The sequence below is a fragment of the Sus scrofa genome, chromosome 1, assembly GCF_000003025.6.
Source record: "Sus scrofa isolate TJ Tabasco breed Duroc chromosome 1, Sscrofa11.1, whole genome shotgun sequence".
Classification (NCBI taxonomy): Eukaryota; Metazoa; Chordata; class Mammalia; order Artiodactyla; family Suidae; genus Sus; species Sus scrofa.
The window spans coordinates 165242484-165259620 of NC_010443.5; the positions used below are offsets into that span (position 1 = coordinate 165242484).

A 17137-nucleotide genomic window follows, 5' to 3' on the forward strand; every position below is an offset into this window, starting at 1 on the left:
CTATACTTGTCTTGCAGGTCAGCAATCTGCAGCTCAGAGCCCCCTAGAGTACTATTACTTGGGTGCAGCCCAGGGTGTAACGCTCGACTTTACAGAATTAGAGATTGATTTTGTTACAGTTGATCTATTTCTTGGGTGCAGCTAGACTCACAAGAGGCTGATGTATAAACTGGAACACTACTTTGTTCATTCTAAGGAGAGCTACAATGGCCAAACAAACCTGAATGGTCAAGTCAGCCTGATATGATGAACATATTGTATCCTTATTACAAAGCTACACAGAAAGCCCAGATAGAAGCCTGCTTAGTCAACAGGGAGACTGACTAAGGGTAATTAGTTGGACTATCTTCATGTGAACAGCATTGCACACTTATAGTCTGATGCATCCATCTGTGAAACTACTCCTGCCAAAGGGATATGAATGCATCCCTGTGAAGTGAGTGCTTTATGGGCACTGAGAAATTCTGACTCTCTGATTCAACTTTTTATCATAAATAACTATTGTCTGCTTGGACTTGACTATACGAAATTATGCTGCACTGTGCTGAGCTTCCGTGACCACATCTATCCCTGCAGAATGAGTGATGTTATTCCATGCTGCTGATTAAAAAAAGAGTGCTTGGAGAAATTGCTCCAGTTATACAATTAGTCAGTGGTAGAGCCCAGAATTCAAATCCAGGCCTCTCTGATAGAGAGCCTATGTTCTTAACCAGTGCCTTCCTCTTTACTAATTTCCTGGTATAAAAGACCATTCACCTTCAGCTGACATCCTCTTTCTTTGGTCACACTAAATAGACTAAATCCTATTTGGGGCCTAGGTCTTTTAAATCAACTCCTACGTAGATGGTCACACTGATCTTCTATTTTTCCAGTTTACACTCAGGGTTTGGGACAGGGGTGGGAGAACATCTCTACATTGTCACTACTCTATACGTCCTACTCAAGGCATTGTACTACCCAGAGGAGGAAAGAAATTCTGGCTGGAAGAAACAGAATATGTATGGAAGAAAAAGATAAGATAGGAGGTGAGGAAGATCCAGCCTATAAAGAAATGTATTCTTGGGGTATTTCCTGATGAGATACCCTGCTTCCCTTAGCCCATGTTTCCAAGCCACTAGTACCACTAGAGAAAAAGAGTTCTCCTTTCCCCTGCCTTGCTGATGAGAGGCCCAGAAATGTCCAGTGATTAGGTTCAATTGTATTAATAACTCATGAGAGTTTGCCTGGGGATCTAACCTGCTTAAGATGTTTCTAAGAAAACTCTTCTCTCAGTTTCAAAATATCATTTTCTGTTTCTAATTTGTTTAGTTTTTACTGTTATTTCCCCCAACACACTTTTTTTCCCCGCTGTACAGCATGGGGACCCAGTTACACATACATGTATACATAATTTTTTCTCCCATTGTCGTGCTGCGTTGTAAGTATCTAGACATAGTTCTCCGTGCTACACAACAAAATCTCACTGTAAATCCATTCCATGAGCAATAGTTTGCATTCTATTTCTAATTTAAAGGGGCCAATCCTTATGAAAGGTTATCAGGAGAGGTTGTAAAGTGACAACAGGCAATCACCTCAGAGAGGTAGCTGACCACCAAGAAAACACTGTCGCAAGTTCCTCTTCACCTATTTAAAGAAGTACTTGATACCTAATGTTGGATTTGTTTAATATAACCACAATTTAGGGGAAAAGAGGATTGAGTCTTTCAGTGAAGGGTTTTCAAAACTGTACCATTTTCATTAGGGAATTATCATTTAACCTAAAACACTGAAATCTCAGGGGAAGTACCTGTCATCATCTTTCCAGAGTTGTTTTTTGTTTGTTTGTTTGTTTGTTTGTTTTATTTTATTTTTTTTTGCTTTTAAGGGCCATACCTGCGGCATATGGAGCTTTCCAGGCTAGGGGTCAAATGGGAGCTGTAGCTGCCAGCCTACACCACAGTCACAGCAACAGGATCCGAGCTGCATCTGTGACCTACACCACAGCTCAAGGCAATGCCGGATCCTTAACCCACTGAGCAAGGCCAGGGATCGAACCTGCAACCTCATGGTTCCCAGTCGGATTCGTTTCTGCTGCACCACGACGGGAACTCTCTTTCCAGAGTTTTGGATTTATTATTCCATTTACCAGTACTTTCAAGTGTAGGATCTAGATTTTGCTAGAGGGGAGGATATTTCCCTCACAACCTCCATGTTCTAATCTGGAGCATTTACAGGACACTTAGCTATTCTTCCAGGCATAGCTGCAATCTAAGCTGAAATGTATGCTCTGCTCAGGAAACTGCATGTTAAGTAATAGCACTTCTGAGTACTTCTCCGTGTTGGGCATGGTGTTAAGTACAATATAGACAGATTATCTCATGTAATCTCACAATAACCCTGTAAATTAAATACTATTGCTACTTTTATATTTGTGGAAACTGAGGCAAAGGTTGTTAAATAACCAGAGTCACACAGCTAAAAGTCAAAGAGTCATAATTCAAACTCAGACAGTCTGACTTCCAAGTTGGCATTCTTAATCCATATTCTATACTTCCCTACAGGTAGCTTTGAGGATGGAGATTTTGACTTGCATCTGAAGGGGAGATCAGAGACCCCACCAAAAATTGCTTCCCTGATGACCAAGAAATTTGTAGATAAATTTCTCTGCCTTGGTCTGGGAATAGAAATAAAAGCTCAAACTACTTAGTGAGAAGCTACATTAACTCAAGGATTAGAAGAAGAGCTGGTACTTTTTCTCCCTAGCAATACTGAAATATAGTTGATGGATCATACTGAGTAAGTTTAAGGTGTACAGTGCAACAATTAGATGTATATACTGTGAAATGATCATGACAATAAGGTTAGATAATACTTCTGTCACCTTACATGATTACCTTTTGTGTAAGTGTGTATGTAGTGAGAACATTTAAGATCGACTCTCCAGAGCTGGTACTTTTAACACGGAAACTTCCTCCAACTAGATTGTAAACCCCTTTGAGGCAGGGACCATATTTCCGACATCAAGTACAGTGCCTGATCTTTTTTTTTTTTTTTCAAGGCCACACCCACGACATATGGAAATTCCCAGGCTAGGGGTTGAAATGGAGCTGCAGCTGCCAGCCCACGCCACAGCCGCAGCAATGTGGGATCTGAGCCACATCTGCAACCTACACCACCACTCATGGCAATTGCCAGATTCTGAACCCGCATTCTCATGGATACTAGTCAGATTGGTTTCTGCGGCACCACAATGGGAACTCCAGTAAAAATTTACTTTTAATGTGTGTATATGGTTAATGACTTCGAATAACAACTTGTTAAGGAACTGTATAATTGAGTTAGGCTGTGTCAAGTTAAGTAATGAAGTATCATGTATCTCATTTGCCTACATTTGTAGAGCTCTCCTCTTTAGGGCCATAAAAATGTCTTCTCAGATCTCTTCAGGTAGAATTAATTTTCTCATGCCTAGATCATCGTTGCATGCTTTTAAAGTCTTTACAAGCTATGCCTTGAATTTACAAAGCAGAGTCAAAGAACATTTGAATAAATAAAAGGATATATCATACTTGAAAAGGAGAAATGATTATAATAAAAATGCCAGTTCTTTCCAAATTAATCTTTATATCTAATGTAATTCCAATCAAAAATTTTATGGGTTTTATTTGGTTTGCATGGAATATTAATTATTTTCAACTTGCTAGTGTTCATCATCTTAAAAAGTAAATGAGCAGAGGGTTCTTTTTTTTTTTCCTAAAGAAGATTAATGAAGGTGAACTTTTCATATTTCTTATTAAAATATGATGTAACTGGGAGTTCCCATCATGGCTCAGCAGTAACAAACCCGACTAGTATCCATGAGAAAGCGGGTTTGACCTCTGGCCTGGCTCAGTGGGTTAAGGATCTGGCACTGCCATGAGCTGTGGTATAGCTCACAGATGTGGCTCAGATCTGCGTTGCTGTGGCTGTGGTGAAGGCCCCCAGCTACAGCTCCATTTCCAGCCATAGCCTGGGAACGTCTATATGCCACAGGTGTGGCCCTAAAAAGACAACAAACAAACAAACAAAACATGATCTAATTGAAGTAATTATTATAGCATCCTATGGGCACAAAAATTAACAGATGGATCAATGGAATAAAAGAATTGAGGATAGATATTGATTTTAGTATAAAAATAACTTAAAATGTAATGAAGGTGTCACTGCAAGTCAGTAGGAAAGGGAAGACCTGTTAGATGGTCTTCTAACAGGTCATTTGGGTAAATATTTGGGGGAAAAGCATTAAGTTAATCCTAACCTTACAGTCTTTACAAAAGGAAACTCCAGATGGATTAAAGTAAAATTTTATATATAAAAAAAGAAAGAAAACCAAGAAAAGAACTATTTTTCAAGTTAGTTAAAGGAAGAGTTTAAAAAAATGGAAGTATAGTTGATTTATAACATGTTAATTTCTGGTGTACAGCAAAGTGATTCTCTATATATTCCTTTTTAGATTATTTTCCATTATAGGTTATTATAAGATGATTGAATATGGTTCTGTGTGCTATACAGTAGGGCCTTGTTGTTTATCTCTTTTATGTGGTGTTTATGTGTTAATACCAAGCTCTTAATTTACCCCTCCCACACTTTACCCCTTTGGTAACCATAAGTTTCTTTCCTAGGTCTGTGCATCTATTTCTGTCTTATAAATAAGTTCATTTGTACCACTTTTTTAGATTCCACATATAAGCAATATCATATGACATTTGTCTTTCTTTGTCTGACTTCATTTAGTATGATAATCTCTAGGTCCATGTTGCTGCAAACGGCATTTATTTTGTTCTTTTTTATGGCTGAGTAATATCCCACTGTATAAATATACTGTATCTTCCTTATCCATTTATCTGTCAGTGAACATTTAGGTTGCTTCCATGTCTTGGCTATTGTAAATATGCTGCTTTGAACATTGGGCTGCATGTATATTATCGAATTTCAGTTTTCTCTGAATATATGCTCAGGAGTGGGATTGCAGGATCATATGGTAATTCTATTTTTAGTATTTTAAGGAACCTCCATATTGTTCTCCATAGTGGGTGCACCAATTTACACTCCTACCAACAGTGTAGGAGGGCTCCCTTTTCTCCACACCCTCTCTAGAATTTCCAATTTGTAGACTTTTTTTTTTTTTTTTTTTGTCTTTTTGCCATTTCTAGAGCCACTCCCGCGGGATATGGAGGTTCCCAGGCTAGAGGTCGAAGCGGAGCTGTAGCCGCTGACCTATGCCAGAGCCACAGCAATGTGGGATCCAAGCCACATCTGCAACCTACACCATAGCTCACAGCAATGCTGGATCCTTAACCCACCGAGCAAGGCCAGGGATCGAACCCACAACCTCATGGTTCCTAGTCGGATTCGTTAACCACTGCGCCACGATAACTCCCAATTTGTAGACCTTTTGATGAAGGGAAGATTTTTTTTTAAAAGCACTGTTAACCTCATACAATTTTAACAATCCTCATTATAAGAAAAGTTTAGCAAAAAGACAAAAAAAAGAAAAGTTTATGTTTACATTGGGCTCCAATCCTGGATTTGTCACTAACTTCTCTGTGATTTGGAGGCAAATTACTTATACTTCTTGGGACTTAGTTTGCTCATTTGTAAACTTAGGGAACTAGATCAAATAATCTCTAAGATATCACCCAGTTCTGACAATCAAAAATTCTGATTCTGATCGAAATCTCTTTCCTTTGATTCCATTCCTTTCCCATTTATGCCCATCAGTATAGGACATGTAAAACAGGAAGACAGATCAGGTAAAGCTGTTTTCTCTTCTGACTACAGAAGTAAAATTCACAGAACGTATTAAAAATGTTTTAATTTTCCACCACTGCATTTAACAAAGCATTTACTGATGATCTATTATGTACCTGACCCTGTCCCAATGACTTTTACATGTTATCACTTTAATACTCAGGGTGTATCAGAGAGATTACTCCCATTTTATAGACAAGAAACTCAGAATTATAGAGATAAAGATATATGACCATGTCATATAATTAACATGTGGCTAATTCAGAAATTAGGCCTATATTTTCTTGACAGTCTGATTCAGAGTTTAGGGAAATTATTCTAAGATAATTTGTGCAAAAAGTACAAACTCTTAACACACAGACATACACATGGTTTTAAGGTGATCTAATTTTTTAAAAATCGGCTTCTTCACTAAATGAATAATATTATATTTTTAAATGAACCTAAGACTTAAAAATACCTGAACTTGGAGTTCCTGCCGTGGCTCAATGGTTAACGAATCTGACTAGGAACCATGAGGTTGCAGGTTCGATCCCTGGCCTTGCTCAGTGGGTTAAGGATCCGGTGTTGCCGTGAGCCGTGATGTAGGTCACAGATGCAGCTCGGATCCTGCGTTGCTGTGGCTCTGGCATAGGCTGGCAACTACAGCTCTGATTAGACCCCTAGCCTGGGAATCTCCATATGCCATGGGTGCAGTCCTAGAAAAGAAAAAACAAAACAAAACAAACAAAATACCTGAACTAGAAGCATTCCTAGACTGCTTTCAGGTTTGCTTAGGCATCTCTTCCATAGACTTTACTGATACAGCATAGAAATTATGGCAAAGCCCAGTGGAGTCATTGAAGTAAAAGTCCTAGTACTGTTCAGGAAGGGATGCCAAATTAAATAAAAAGAGCCCCAGCAGTTCTGTAGCTGTGTGCCAACCCAACTGCTGGTATGAGGTAAATGAGGACCAAACTTCTTTTCACTTGTGACCCCAGTCGGTATTTAAGCAAAAATGTCTAGAGACTGGCACACTGTTTTATAATAAGGGAATAAATAGCACTATCAAAAATAATTACAATAAATGATAAACTATTCACAAGGACTTTCTTAGATCTTAACTGAAAGGACTACAGTTTAAACTCATTGTCTCTCTGGAACTATATCCAATCACTTGTGATAAAACATGTTGGAGGATAATATGAAAAAAAGAATGTATGTATATGTATAACAGAGTCACATGGCTGTACAGCAGAAATTGACAGTACATTGTAAATCACCCACAATAAAAAATTTTTAAAAAACCTCATTGCTTCTCATGCAGTCCCTAATAAAGATTGAGGCAGTAGATTGTAAGCATCAATTTGTAATATATATAGCACTAAGTTTCCGTAAGAAAAAAAATATAGAGAGAAGGCAGAGGTACTACAGTGCTTTCCCTTCTGTGTCTTGTGACAAAGTTTGCATAGTGGTGTGGTATTTATATTCACCAACATGCAACAATCACAAGCATTAGCATACCAGAGGTTTCTGTTTGTTTTTTTGTTTTCTTGTATGAGATGTAAAGACATGCGGGTCAAACATCCCGTACTTATCATTTTCTGTTACTGTTCTAGATTTTTAAAATCTAGAGTGATTACTTTCCCAGATTTAAAAAATTTCCATTGGAATGCTACAAATAAACGCTGTTCAATATATAGAGAAAAATAGAAACAAGAAATAATTAGATTTTTATTTGTCAGTCTGAATCTATCAAGATATCCTGAGTCCACTGTGTTTCAAGGCTCCTTCAAAGAAAAGTTTTATGTAAAATCAAGTTATCACTTATATTTTTAACTTTGCAGGATGGTCTAAAATTAACAAATTACAGCAAGTACTCTTCTTGTTAGCTATGTCTTAATCCTTTGATCAGTTTTTTCCAAAATGCATTCCAAAGAATACTGGTTCCTTGGAATGTTAATAGATATTCCATGAAAGGAGAGTTCCATGGCCCGATAAAATTGGGGAACATGAGGTTAAAGAGAGACAGGCTGATTTTCATACCATTAGACCACCTGGAGTCACTAACATGCTGATGTACATTATGAATCTTTAGGAGGAGGGTGGCCGATGCCATTAGCAATGTTTCCCAAATATCCTTGGAACCTTCTTCTGCAGAATAGCTATAGAACCATATTCAGAGGAACATACTTTGGGAAATTTTGCTTAAGCACTGAATTTTATTTTAACTATTTTTAATGGAAAAAAATTTTAGAGGATATTACATATTTTCCTTCCTTAGTCACATTTTATTGGAATTTAATATTTTCTTGAGGGCTTTGAGGCCTCATAACAAACTCCACCTTTTTTTTCAGACGGGTACGGGGCTCTCACTCAGCCTACTTTATTGACGCTACAGGAGAGGACAAAATACAGCTCCCTAAGCCCCTCCCCTTCTTCAGGGAGTCTGGGATGGAAACTACAAACTCCACTTTTTAAAATGTGATGTGCTGTTCAGGGCCTGTAAAGCGTGCAGATACTTATACCTCAGACTTCTGTGTGTTCCAGATAATATTTCTTCCGGCATCTCTTCCACAGTCAGCTCTACGTATCACATTCTTTCTGTCTGTTCACAATCCCAGGGTCACCTCTGCTACTAACTACCCTTTTATCATCCTAAGACCCTTTCCAGTTCTGAGAAGGGTGGCCCCATATGTGACTTTTCTCTTCCCCCCTCCCTTCCTCCTCCCTTCTCTTTTTCTTTTTCTCTTTCTCTCTCTTATGTTCAATTTTTTTCTCTTTCTGATATTGGTAATTTATGTTCTTTTTCTTGATTATTCTTGCTGGGGTTTATCAATTTTATTCATCTTTTCTAAGAATTACTTTGGGCTTTGTTCATCCTCTCTGTTATTTTTCTTCTGTTTCATTAGTCTCTCATATCTTTTTATTCTTTTACTTAATTTGAGTTTATTTTACTCTTTTACAAACTTTTTAAGGTAGATCTTAGATCATTGATTTTAGACCTTTCTTATTTTCTAAAATAAGCATTTACACTGATGTTTCCCTCTAAGTTTTTTTTTTAGCTACATCTCACAAATTTTGGTATGTTGCATTTTCATTATCATTTAGTTCAAAATTCCTCTAGTTGTTTTTTTCTTTTGACTGCACCTATGGCATGTGTAAGTTCCTGGGCCAGGGATCAAACCCATGCCAAAGCTGTAAGCAGAGCCACAGCAGTGATAATACTGGATCCTTAACCCTCTGAGCCATGAGGGAACTCTCAGTGATTTTTTTTTTGACCCTTGCATATTTAGAAGTGTGTTGTTTAATTGCCATATATTTGGAGATTTTTCTCATTTTTATTGAATTCTAATGTAATTCCACTGGGAGCAAAGAATGTATAAGATTTAAATATTTTGAAAAAGACTGAGACTTTGTGGCCCAGGATATAATTTATTTTGTGACTGTTTCATGTATATTTGACAGAAATGTGTAGCTCACAGTTGCTGGTTGTAACAGTCTAGAAGTATCAGTTTAGGAAAGGTGGCTGTTGGTGATATTGATCTATATAGATCTTCTATATTTTTACTGATTTTTAAAATCTATTTGTCCTGTAAATTACTAAGGGAGGGGCATTTAAAAATCTTCAACTCTAATCAAAGATTTGTCTATTTCTTTCTTTAATTTGGATAATGTTTGTTTGACGTATTTTGTGTTAATGTTATTAGATGTGTATGCATTTACGATTTTATGTTTTTTGGATTAATTAAGCTTTTAACCCTTCTTTCTCTTTGTCTTAAACTCTACTGTGATATTAATATAGCCACTCCTTCTTCCTTTTGCCTATTATTTACATGGTATATCAATCTTTTTATTGTTGTTCATTCTGAGTCTTTTTGTTGATGTTGTTGTCTTTTTAGGGCTGCACCTGTGGCATATGGAGGTTCCCAGACTAGGCAATGAATCAGAGCTGTAGCCACTGGCCTATGCCACAGCCACAGCAATGCTAGATCAGAGCTGGATCTGTGACCTACACCATAGCTCAAGGCAATGCTGGATCCTTAATGGACCAAGCAAGGCCAGGGATTGAACCTGCGTCCTCATGGATATTAGTCAGATTTGTTTTCCACTGAGCCACCACAGGAACTCCCTTCATTCTGTTTTTACAACTAAAATCCATCTCTTTAGATATCATATACTTTTATCTTGTTTTTAAAATCCAGTCTGATAATCTCTGCTTTTTAATTAATATTTAGTCAATTTCCATTTAATGTAATTATTGACATGATTTGATTTAGAACAACTATTTTTCTACTTGTTTCCCATTTTTTCCCAACTCTCTTTTGCTCTTTTTTTTCTTGCCTGACTTAAGGTTATACAATTTTAAAACATTTTTAAAAAATATTTTATTGGCTTTTAAGCTATACCTCTTTGTATTATCTTTAGTGGTTGCTCTAGAGATTACAATATGCATCCTTAACTCATTAGAGTGCCCTTGGAGTTAATATGGTACCAGTTCACATACAGTGTAAAAGTCTTTATATTACCTTTATATACAATTTTTGGTTGCTGGGTTGTTTTTTTTTCTTATTAATGCTTTAAAGTTCAATTGTTTTTGATGATAAGTTAGCAATCATTCAGATCACTGATTCTCTGTATATAATGGGTCTTCTCTGCCCCCACCCACCCACCCCAGCTGCTTTCAAGTTTTTCTCTTTGTGTTGCCTTCCAGGAGTTTGATCATGACATGTCTGAGTCATTTCTTTGTCTTTATCTTTCTTCATTGAGATTCTAGGATCTGTAAATTTATGTTTTCCAGAAAAATGTGGAACGCTTTGGCCATTGTTTCTTTTTCTTTCTTTCTTTCTTTTTTTTTTTTTTTGTCTTTTTGCCTTGTCTAGGGCTGCTTCCCACAGCATATGGAGGTTCCCAGGCTAGGGGTCGAATTGGAGCTGCAGCCGCCAGCCTATACCAGAGCTGCAGCAACATGGGATTTGGGCGGTGTCTGCAACCTACACCACAGCTCACAGCAACGCTGGATCCTTAACCCACTGAGCAAGGCCAGGGATGGAACCCACAACCCCATGGCTCCTAATCGGATTTGTTAACCACTGAGCCATGACGGGAACTCTGGCCATTATTCTTTAATGTGTCTCTGTACATCTCTACTTCTCTTAGCTTTCCAGGACTTTAATTACATACAAAATATATAACATGACACTGTTCCATAGGTCACTGATGATCTATTCTTTTTTAAAATATTTTTTTCTTTCTGTTCTTTAGGTTCGGTAACATCTAATGGTCTCTACCCAAGTTCACTACCCTTTCTTTTGCTCATTCCACTCTGCTGTCAAACCTACATAATGAACTTTTCTTTTCAGACATTTTAACCTTTCAGTTTGAAAATTTCCGTTGGTTCTTTTTATAGTTTTCATTTTTCAACCAAGATTTTCCATCTGTTAATTCATTATGGTAATATTTTTCTTACCATCTTTAAAATATGTATAATAACATTTTTAAAGGCCTAATCTGCTAATTCTATTCTCTAGATTATCTTGACATCTTTCTTTTTTAAAAACTACTTTATTAGGTATGATTGATATACAAAATCTGTACATTGTTTATACAACTTTGCCGCGACAAGCTCAGCATGTTATGGCTGAAGAACAGGTGCTGTGAAACTTAAGGAAAAAGTTAACATAAAACAAGACACAGAGACATTTATCTTAGTTAAAGGTAGGAACCAGGGGACTCAAGGTCTCAGGGACCAAGAGCACCACCTCAAGAAACCACATTGCTTTTATTGTGCTCTTTAGGATTACCTCAAGTGAGGAGGGGGCTATAGGTGCAGGATATAGTTGTTGGGTTTTTTATTATTATTATTTTAAAAGTTCTTTTATTATTATTATTTTTTTTTTTTTTTTTTTTGTCTTTTTGCCATTTCTTGGGCTGCTCCCGCAGCATATGGAGGTTCTCAGGCTAGAGGCTGAATGGGAGCTGTAGCCACCGGCCTACACCAGAGCCATAGCAATGCAGGATCCAAGCCGCATCTGCAACCTACACCACAGCTCACGGCAATGCTGGATCCTTAACCCACTGAGCAAGGGCAGGAATTGAACCCGCAACCTCATGGTTCCTATTCGGATTCATTAACCACTGAGCCAGGACTCCCTTTTATTATTTTAAAAGTCACAAAGGTGGTAGATGGTTAAGCTTTTATTCTGACCTTTAGGCATTTAACAATCATTAGCATTTGAGGAAGCTTGGCGTTAACTATCTATGCCTATCATCTAGAGAATCATCATTGTGCTTCTGCAAATGGCATGCCTGCCGAGGTTTGCACCTCGGTTCTCCTTGCTAATGCATATCCTGCTAACGACCCCTTATAAACCCCTTGGGGCCATGAGGCTCATCTTCCTCTTATTCTTAAGAGAGCATATACTGTGCAAACGGTGTGCCAATCTGCACAGGTCCGGCATGCATAGGCCAACGCATTATGTCCTCATTCAGCTGACCACATGAATAACATGCCTTTTGGTCTTTGTTCTTAAGCTTAAGTCATTTATCAGCACTGCGACTGTTTTTCAAGCAGGAATATGGGGTAAAGTAAAGCAGGACAAGATAGAGTTTTCAGCATAGAAAATAGAAGCAAAGAGGCTAAGAAAATATTGTAGAAACATGTCTCCCAACACAACTTGATAAATGTGGTGAAACTATCACCACAATCTATGCCATAAACCTGTTCGTCACCTCCAAGGTCTGTTTCTATTCATGATTATTTCTCTTGTATTGAAAATATTTTCTTGTTTTTTAGCACATATAGTAACTTTTTATTGTTAAGGACATTATAAATGATGTACAAACTGAATTATGTTACCTTACTTTTGAATGTGTGGATTCTCTTTGAAGCAGGACATTAATTTGGCTAGACTCAAATTCTAGACTCTGCCTTGGTGGGTAGCAGCTGAAATACTTGCTTTTTTCAAATTGTTAACTGCTGTATTTTTGCTGGGCTTCTTAGAATCTCTTCCGGCATGTCATTTGTTTGCAAATTTTGCACCCCTGCCTTGCAGCTTCACCCTTTCTGGGATTCTCCTTCATTTTCAGCCTTTTTGACAGCCCTAAACTTCATCTTCTTACCTGTCTAGCCAGTAAGACTGTGGCTTTATTCTTGAATTGGAGCCACTTTGCATGGACTGAGAAGTACTTCCAGGCCAGAAGTCACAAACACAGAAACCTCAACTATAGCAGTTCCCGTCTTTCAAGATCAACTCCCCCATCTAGCTTCTGCCTGTTTTCAGTTTAACTTAGTACCTTCAAATAGTTGGTTTTTTAAAAATATATATTCAGAATTTATAATTGTTGTGTTCAGGAAGATCAGTCTGTTATAAGCTACCCTACCATTACCATACTGGTAACTAGGCCACTTTTTAGTCTTGCAATTATATTATCTTTATCAAAAAGGAAAATATTTGCTACTGATATGGTTACATTAATTGTTCTTCCCCAACAAATCTTAAGTGGTTATAGTTCTTAAAACTTTTTTGGCTCTATTTCTTCTTCAAATGAGAGAATAAGACAGAATTAGATGAGTTCTGAATTATGTAATGCCTTCAGGGTACCATACAAATACTTATAATATATGTTATAAATATAATAAAAGAGGTACAAAGAAAAGCTATAGGAACTCAGAGGAAGACGAGAGCAGAGGTGATTTCCTAGAAGAGGTTACCTTTAATTCAGTTTTTAAAAGGTGTCAGGAATTAGTAGCAGAGCCAAGAGACACAGAATGTTCCAGAAGGAACATTATAAGCAAACAAAAAAAGTAGGAGGTTGGAGGCTCAAGACTTACTGGTTATAGCTATAAACATAATTTATAACTCAAAATCAATACTTAAAAGTCTATAGTCTGAACATACTGCTATATAAAAAAATGGTAAATCTGACACCAATTTTAAAAGAAAAAAAGCCAGATACAAAAGAATATATACTGTAGTAATCCATTTATGTAAAATTCAAAACCAGAAAAATAATAATTGGTAATGGAATTCAGAATAGTATGTTAGTACCTTTGGATTATGGTAGTGACTGGGAGGGAGCATAAGAGGGGCCCCTGGGATGCTCGTAATATACTTCTTGTTCTGGAGGCTGGTTACCCACAGCGTCCACTTGGTGAAAATCTATCATTTGATGACTTTATGATTTGTGCCTTGAAAAAAATGTTATACTTCTAGAAAATGTTTATATGAAACAAAAATAAAACCCAGTTTCTGGTATGAAAAAGTTTATGGTGTGTATCTCCATATATTAACTAAATAATTCCTCACAATGGAAGATCAGTGATGCTGAATTTTATGTGAAATTGAATTATATAAATTTGAAACACTGTGATGTAAAATAATAATAAATTCTTGCTTTATACACAAAGTTTGAAATAATTCAAACCCCCCAAAATTTAAAAAAGAAGTTTCATTTTATTTCAAATCTGGTTCAATCTGCTTGAATTTAAGACATATTGAAGCTGAAGTTTCCATGGGAGTCCCCACTTGAGTAAATAAAAATACCTTGTGTTATTTAGGAGATGAGTTTAGCAAGAGAAATAAATAACAGTAGCTTAAACCTGACAATAGTTAATGTTTTCTCACGTCACAGTTTGAGCAGAGCAGTTTGCGGGTGATGTGGTAGCCCTACAGTGTCAGGTACCCACACATTTTACTGCTCTGTCCTCCTGAACAGGCCATTTTCCATCTTGTGATCTAAGATGTTTGCTGCGCTCCCACCTAAGCCCTCAGGTAATGGAAAGGTGGAGAAATTTAGAATATCCAACTCTCACGTGAAACACACTAATACCAGACAATGGGGGAGGAGATACTATATCAGAGCAAGGAAAATGTCTGGACAGAGCTGCCCAAGTATGAACAAAGGGATAAGATATGATACAGTCACTATTATATACCTGTCAGCTTTACCAACAGCTAACGAAAGAAAGGGAGGTGAGGAGGGAGGGAGAATCATGGGCTGCAAAAGACAAAGCCTAACCCAGGAAAAGAACATAACTCAAAGAACAGAAGGAATTTTTTCACAATTTCTTCACATTATAGCAGAACTTGATAGGAACATAAATTAAGTAAAACTAGAGCTCAACCATGAGATGATAAAATAGCAGAATGAGAAAAAAAGGGAGGTTGCAGACACAAGGAAATAAATTGAATACCAAAATACTTTATGGACATAATAAATAAACTATAAATAGAAAGAACAGAGCAGACACTGCTGAATATTGAAATACTGACATGAAGAAAAGACTGTAAGCACAGGAAATGCAGAGGAATAAGATAAAGGAAGTTAATTAGAAGTTAATAGATATGCATATTAGTTTGTTACAGGCTCTGCTGTAATAAAAAAGTCCAAACTATGATGACTTAAATAAATTAGTTTTTCTCACTCACGAAACAGTTCACAGGTGAGATGTCCAAGGCTGGCAGGTCCTCTTCCAGGAGGTCATCCAAGATATGGCTCTTTGTCTTGATACTTCATCACCTCCTCATTCCTGTGATTACAGAACATATGCATTTTAATGGTTGAAGGTGGTTCCTCTCCATGCTCGTGTTTCAATCCATAGGAAGGATAAAAATAGTCTAGGGCAAGTACTCTAAGGAGTTGACCCTGAGGTTACACATATCACTCTGCCAAATCTGATTGGCCACATGTCCTCATTTCGCCACAGGGGACCCTGGGAAGTGTAGTCTTTAACTGGATAGCTGTGTGCTCAGCTAAAACTCAGTGTTCTATTCTAAAAAGAACCAGGAGAGAAGGATTAGTTAAGAACCACAATATAAAAGACAAAGATGAGCCAACAGTTAAAGATAGTTATGTCTCTCACAGAGAGAACAACAGTTATGTCTCTCACAGAGAGAACCCAGCAAATGAAAGAGGAGATGAATCTAATGCTAAAATGTAAAAACATGTTCTGGAGGGGAAGAATTGACTCTGCAATGGAAAGAAAACATTAAATCCCAAGAAATTTTCATTTAGAATATTTAATATAGGAGTTCCCATTGTGGCTCAGTGGTTAACAAACTCAACTAATATTGATGAGGAGGCGAGTTTGATCCCTGACCCCACTCAATGGGTTAAGGATCCAGTGTTGCTGTGAGCTGTGGTGTAGGTTGCAGACATGGCTGGGATCTGGCGTTGCTGTGGCTGTGCTGCAGACTGGCAGCTGCAGCTCTGAGTAGACCCCTAGCCTGGTCCGTGAGTGTGGCCCTAAAAAAAAAAAGAAGAAGAAGAATATTTAACATCAAGGTACTTCTAAGTTAAATTGGACTTGAAAGACAAGGAATGTCTCAGACATCCAGGCAGAAAGAAAAATCACCTATAAGGGGTAAAAAAATCAGGCTGGCATCTAATTTCACCATATTTATTGTAGGTGACAACAGTGCAATGTCTATGGACTTTAGAGAAAAGAAAGGATGACTACAGATGTAATTCAAGTTTAAAGGTTCAGGGAAGTAAAAAACCAATGAACACTTCTTGGGAAGAACTGCTTGATAACCAAAGGCAGGCAATTACAAAATCCATCAAAATAAAAAACTCAAGAAGCATAGAGAAGCCATGACAGAAGGACTGTTGATAAGTTATATATTTACACGTATAACTAATACTAAACAATCATAGCAATGTTGGTTTCAAGACAGATTGCGAATATTATAAATCTGGACAAAGTAAAAATAATAATATAAAATTGGGAGGTGAGGGAGAGGGGATAGGAATAGCAAGAAAGCGCTAATGCTCTCAACTTTTGAAGCTGGGATATATTATCCAAAATAATCACCCATGGTGAAAAATAAAATCTAAATGCTTTTCATAATCATCTTTATTTTAAAATGGAGCAAGGGTCCACAAATTACTTCCTGAAGACAGACTCCCTGTTTTTCTAAATAAAGTTTCATTGGAACACAGCTTCATCCACTTGTTTCCATATTGTATATGGCACTTTCCAGCTATAAAAATAGACCTGCCAGCCTAAAATTTTTACTATCTGGGCCTTTAAAAAATTTGCCAACCCATGCAGAGGAATCTTTTTTAACACACAGGAACCTTGTGGTAAAGAAATATTTATTTGAGGCTTAATAAATAATTTGTTGGGTTTAATTCAGCCTTTTCCCTTCTTATTAAATTCATGTCAAATTAAGCTTAATAATGTAATATAAATCCTATTTTTATAAAGCAATATATCAATCATTCCAAAGATGTCAGGGATAATGAATCACCTAATGATATTTGGTATGGTTTCTTAAACTTTCATCTCTGTGTTTTTCTGCATTATTTGGAATCTTTATAATGACTGTATATCATTTTTACCAGAATAATAAAATAAAATGGTTTTTCTACTTGAAAACTTTGGAAG

General features: G+C 37.0%; 1 protein-coding gene and 1 long non-coding RNA gene across 3 annotated transcripts in view; one reads left to right on the top strand and one right to left on the bottom strand.

Annotated features, from left to right (window-relative positions):
- Positions 1-17137, top strand: part of IQCH (IQ motif containing H) — a 226439-nt gene that overhangs the window by 49394 nt on the left and 159908 nt on the right. The gene's annotated exons all lie outside the window — the stretch shown is intronic.
- The window catches only part of LOC110261942, a 181971-nt gene continuing 177166 nt past the window's right edge, over positions 12333-17137 (bottom strand). For both annotated transcript variants that reach the window (XR_002346361.1, XR_002346364.1), the window contains exon 4: positions 12333-15277. This is a non-coding gene — a long non-coding RNA (uncharacterized LOC110261942). The remainder of the gene's footprint in view (positions 15278-17137) is intronic.